A 6,000-nucleotide genomic window follows, 5' to 3' on the forward strand; every position below is an offset into this window, starting at 1 on the left:
AAACGCGCCCGAACTTTCCAATAAAATAATAGTTTCCGATCCGTGCGTGTATAATGTATAAAGTACCGATTAATAACTCAGCGCGGAGGGCGCGTTAAAAATGCCCGACTCGCGATGTACGCGCGCGTATTATATACGTATACGATAGTCGGGCAAGGACAAATAACGAGGCAGCGAAAGCCCTCGCGTACACATACACTGCGCGCGTATACTCATAATGCGCGCTCCGAAACGATTATTACGCCCGTGATTTATGACGAGGTAAGATGCCCATCGCAGCGCGGCCGCATCGCAGCTCGATAAAAGCCTCGGTAAAAGGCCTCTTATGCCTATATCTGTATACTACCTGCCTGCAGGATCGAGCTGGATATCCCGCGCTGCGACTCGTCGCGGCTGCTCGCCGAGCGATGAAAAATAAAAGCTGCTGCAGTCGGCCGATCGGTGTCCCTCCGTGGCTAATAGGATTGCGATAAGCGCATAAACTGCGCGCGGCGCCTATATCTATGTATATAAGTGCAGCAGCGCGTCGCGTCTCCAACGCGTTATATCTAATTTCTATATAGATGCTGCTCCGGGGGGCTGCTTTCGGCGCGCACGAGAGCACATCTCCTGTACGCATATATATATATTTCTCGCGCGTCCAGCTTCGTCCACGCACGCACACATGCACCTCGACGTCCCAAATGCTGATTTATCAAAAGTCCAACTTAATCGACGGGTATTAATTAAATCAGCTGCGCGCGAGCGAACGGCGCGAATTGCCCAGGGCTCGCAGATGCTAAATGTGTATGTATGTGCTATACACGCTATACATTGTAAAGTATAGAGAGAGAGAGGTGCGTGCCCGAGACACACATGTGTGCTGCAGTCGGGGTTCCGTGCGTGTAAACGCGCGCGCGACGCCTTGGGGCCGCATGAAACAAACCGAGCATATATAAACGCGCGAGCTGCGCAGGAATAAACCAACTCGTTTTTCGATCCTCGCTTCCTCTTGCTGGTGTACATTGGAGTTTTGCTGCATCGCACGATACTCTCGTATACTCTTTCTCTCTCTCTCGTGCGCTATCGCATTATTAACAAATGAGCCGCACGAACGATTCGAGCAAGCGAATGTACACTTTTAAAATGCATATACGTGTATCGGAAGAGCTGGCGCGCGTAGCTGTAGCGACGTATTTCTTCGGTAATATTAAATTTTCCCACTGCACACGCGTCGATACGATGCACGAGGCGAATCGATCATGCGGATCGCGGCCACGCAGCGACTGGACTGCATCATGGATATATATCAAGAGGTGCGGTAGCACCTAGTCGGCCAAGTATAAAAAAAAATTATAAAAAATTATTTTCAATAAAATAGTTATTTATGCAATAGTATGACGAAAAATGTCTTTTTTCGCACATTTTTTAGTGCGCAAAAAGCGTTTTTGGACACTTGTGTGCGGTAAAATGCCTCATTTTGGACACGGGTGTGCGGTAAAACGACTCGTTTAAATGAAAGTATTTTTCGTCTCCTATTGCATAAAATTTTGTATGCAACACGTGCCCAGCTTTTTGCGCACAGTGTGCGGAAAAAACACCCACTCGTGCCGGCATAGCCGGCACTCGTGTCTTTTTCCGCACACTCGTGCCCAAAAACGCCTTTTGGGCACTTGTTACATAAATAACTATTATGCAACAAGTGCCCAAAAGGCGTTTTTGGGCACGAGTGTGCGGAAAAAGACATGAATGTCGGCCATGCCGGCACGAGTGGGTTTTTTTTACGCACACTGTGAACAAAAAGCTGGGCACGTGTTGCATACAAAATTTTATGCAAAAATGTCTTTTTTCGCACATTTTTTAGTGCGCAAATAGTACTTTACGATACTAGTGGCATAAGTAACACTTTTTGGCACGGCGTAGTTTAGGGCCCGAGCGTAGTGAGGGTCCTAATAGCTGAAATAACGGGAATCATTAGTTTTTTGGCTGCTTATATGTTTATTAGAAAAATTTATGCTGTTGTTTAATTAGAATAGTTACATCAAATGATTTTGTTAGCCAGTGTATCTCTTTTGCCAAAATGGCACTGATATATTTCTTTGTTTCGCTGATAACTAATTTTCATTTGATATGATTGCAAGTTTGCTCTTTAGATTAATCTTAATAACTTCAAGATCAAAATTAATTATTTACAGTAAAAAAAGTAGTAAGTTACTTTTTTCCGTATTACCAACTTCATAAACAAACTTTTTTTTAAGCATCAATTAGTAAAGTTAATGTGATTTTTATTAATTTTTATCTTTGCTTACGGTCCATTTTTGGTCTTTACTACCTTGCGATTTTTCATCGAGTAATCGCTTATGAAAAGCCATCACTTTCTAGCAGATACACAACATCTTTTTTGCGTAGAAATTTTTCAATATTCAAAATAAGTTCAAGATCATATTGAGATCTAAAGGTAGCTGTGTATGTAATCCCTGCGGTTTTGTGCTCTTTCATTACGAGGGATTAATAAAAAAAAAAACGCCCGATGTCCTTTTTATCATTATATTTGTGCTCTCGTTGAAAACAAACGCTCGAAAAAGCGAAAATAGTCGGGCCCGGATCTGTCTCTATCGTTGGGTCGGCAGCTCGCCGGCGGCCCACTCGAGCTCCTGCGACTGTCCGGTCCTGGCCGATTTCTCGCAGGCGTCGGCCATCTTCTACATGCGCACCAGCGGCTGAGCCTTGCCCAGAGCCACGTTCAAACAGTGCTCCATCTCCCTGGCGAAGGTGTTGCGGAATCGGCGGGTTGCGCTGGCCCTGCTGGCCCAGCTCGGCTGTAACGCAGTGAATGGACTGCTCGTTGGTGGCGTCTATCAGGCCCTTGCGGCCGAACACCTCGACGCGCTGGTCGTAACCGTAGTACGAGTTGCGCGACAGGTCGACCATGCCGACGATGCCCGAGGGGAAGTGGAAGCGCACCGGCGAAGTCGTCGGTCGCCTTGATTTCCGATATCATGGAGCTCGCGTGCACGCTGACCTGTAAAACAACCGATTTTATCCGATTTTATGCAACGATCCTCCGACGAAATTTTTTTTTCATGAGAAAGTTTTATAATGTCTAAAAAAGCTTTAAAGAGTCTTACAAATGTTCGGATTTCCTGCACTGGATCAATTATTTTAAAGAGTTAATAAGAGTTAATAAAAAAGTCACGTTCGACTATGTATTTTGTTTTTTTTTTTTTTTTTTTTTTGAGGTCATTTTGTAGGCGGTACAGTTAGAAACAAAGCCCTTACTCGAACTTTATTTAAGATTAAATTGGGATTTTATTTGCGTCTGTAACGCCCTTAAAATAACGTTGAAAAAAAACAAAATTCATGTTTCGACGTAAAATTTTCCGCCCTTTTCAGATCTGTCATAAAAAATGGGGGTTTCCATTGAAAAAATCGATTTTTGGGTCTCTGGAGCTTGAAGGTTGTGTTCAAGGTCAAATTCAAGGTCACCATTGGATTTCTCGTCAAAAAATACGTAGGACATGAGGTTTTAAATTTTTTTTTCTAACTTATTCTGCGAGATTTCCAGGGGTTTCCATATTTATTTGCCACCCTGTATAATTAATCTGACAGAAAACAATATTTTATTTACTGTAAATATCTCGCTCTTTTATTTGAAGTAATAACGATTTTGAATAATTTTTTTAAAGTGATATTTGTATAGTTTTTACATGAACTTTTTTTGCACGCATAATTTCTTAAAATATTAAGCTAGTTACTATGTCTCATTACTTATAGCTACATTTCAATATCGCAGCTGAAAATTATGATACAGATACAGTATTTTAATACACACTTCTTACGAATATATTATACGACTGCCGCATTTTCGTTTTGCCAATTCTCGTACGGTGCCTTTTTATCCCCTTTTTTTTCTTCCAGTTTGCTCGCACCACTGCCACCGGGACGCGGGAGGATAATGCGAGTAGGATTTGACCTTATTAAAGATAGTATCGCGGGCTGGACTCGCTGGCGGCACGCTGCGGATCGGAGATTCATTGGACGATGCGCGATGGCCCGCTTACGTAACGCGGGCACGTATCGCTTCGTACTCGCGCGTGAAAAATATTTCATCGGCTGCCGTATCGTATATTATGGAGCGTATATATGGTACGGTGAGCTCGACAGGGCCAATCGATTCAAAGGGAGAGAAAGAAAAACGAATCGGGGGGAGAAAATGTATATATATGGATCGATGATTACTCGCGCGCCGATATAATTATTTGGGCTTAGCGTGCGCTGATTTCATTGGCCTGGCTAGTTAGCTCTCTCCTCTCTCTCTCTCTCTCTCACTCGGCAGCTCTTCGTTTTCACTCGGAGCTCAAATCACGTTTGTGATTCGGATTCATCTCCGCAGCGGCAAACACATTGCGCCCCGCGTGTGCACGATGTTGACAAAGTATATGTGGCGCTGCAGCGATGATCGCTGCACACGTACATATATATAGTTGCAAAGCTGCTAGTCGCATAGCTGGATAGGCGCGCTCCAAAGCCAACTTTCCTATCCACCTATGCCATGCATATGTACACCAGAGGTGCATCGCGCCCCCCCGTCTGTGTACAGAGTGCAAAGCTGCTGCCACCGCCGCCGCCATGAGCTGATATCTTTTGCAATTACTCGCTCTGTGTACCCTGCGCTGCTGCTGCTGCGATTCGTTCTCTGTGACACGAGGCCGCTGCACATTATACAGACGGCCGCTACCTGTATACTCTAGTTCCAGTTGCAGCGATCACGGCTGACGCCTCTTCCACCTCGCTTAGATCATATCCTATCCTCCTGCTATACATATGCGCGCCTCGTCTATATTCTATATAATGCATAACGCGATGAGCGACATTCGCGCGAGTAAATAATATTACGCTGTTTGCTACGACTCGTGTATTTCCTTATCGGTAGGCTAGGATCGCGCGCAGCAGCACGAAATCGTGCGCTAATATCGAGTTAGCATGAGAGGAGGACTGCACAAATCCAGGCGCACGTGCCCGAGCTTAGTGCTTACCCTCGCGAACAAACGCACGGACAGAGCTGCTACCTATACGGCTGCAGCCCCATCAGCGATGGTGAATCATGCAAATGGTGCGTCGGGGCCGACGACTCCGCTCGATGCGGCGCGGCACTGCTTGACGAATGGACGCTCGTCCATCATTTTTGGAACTAACGATCCCCCCTCCCACGCTCCTATATTCTTCTTACATGCGACGAATACGCAGAGCGATATTCGGAGAAATAGATAATAGCTCGAAAAGTCGCAGAATGTGCGTATCCTATAGGGCCACGGATTTCGCCTCCGGGAGCGACGACGATCGCGCGCTGCACGCCGGAGCGAGGAAAGTAAAATATCGCGAGCATTTGGCCGAGGCCCGAGGAACGCGCGACGCTGCGACGGCGCTTTATCAAATCACTCGGCACGCGAGCGTCGGTGCAGGCAGCAGCCGAGACCCCGAGAGTCGGGAAAACTGCGAGTCGTTTATCAGTCTTTTTCTCTTTTTCCTGGCCGACTATACTGCTGCGTAGTGGTGCGCGTCTACACGGCAGCGGCGCAAGTCTCTCGTCTCTGTGCTCCTCCTCGCGCTCCTGCATCACTCGCCGTTGAATAATAAGACAGACAGTCGCGCTATTGCACTCTGCATCGCTTCTGCGCCTCTGCCAGATCAGAAAGAGAGAGAGAGAGAGAGGGAAAAGCTTAATGCGCACCTGCGACTGATGAATGATGTTAAGTGCACAGCAACATTACGACAAAAGGGCGTGTTAGAAGAATAATGCATCCAGTTGAGAGAGCCATAAGCACAACAGAGAGAGAGTGAGAGCGAGGAGAGGGTGTGGGAGGAAGAAAAAGGGAGCGAGAGCTGCTTTAGTCACAGGCGGCAGGGTTTTGCGCATAGAGCTCTCTATGTATATAGCGCAGCACCGTAAGCTAGCAGCAGCAGCAGCTCCGCGTGATGAATTAAGTATTACGGAAAAGTGGAAGGATTTGCCGGGGCAAA

The sequence above is a fragment of the Trichogramma pretiosum genome, unplaced genomic scaffold (genome assembly GCF_000599845.2).
Source record: "Trichogramma pretiosum strain Unisexual culture from Peru unplaced genomic scaffold, Tpre_2.0 scaffold44, whole genome shotgun sequence".
NCBI lineage: Eukaryota > Metazoa > Arthropoda > Insecta > Hymenoptera > Trichogrammatidae > Trichogramma > Trichogramma pretiosum.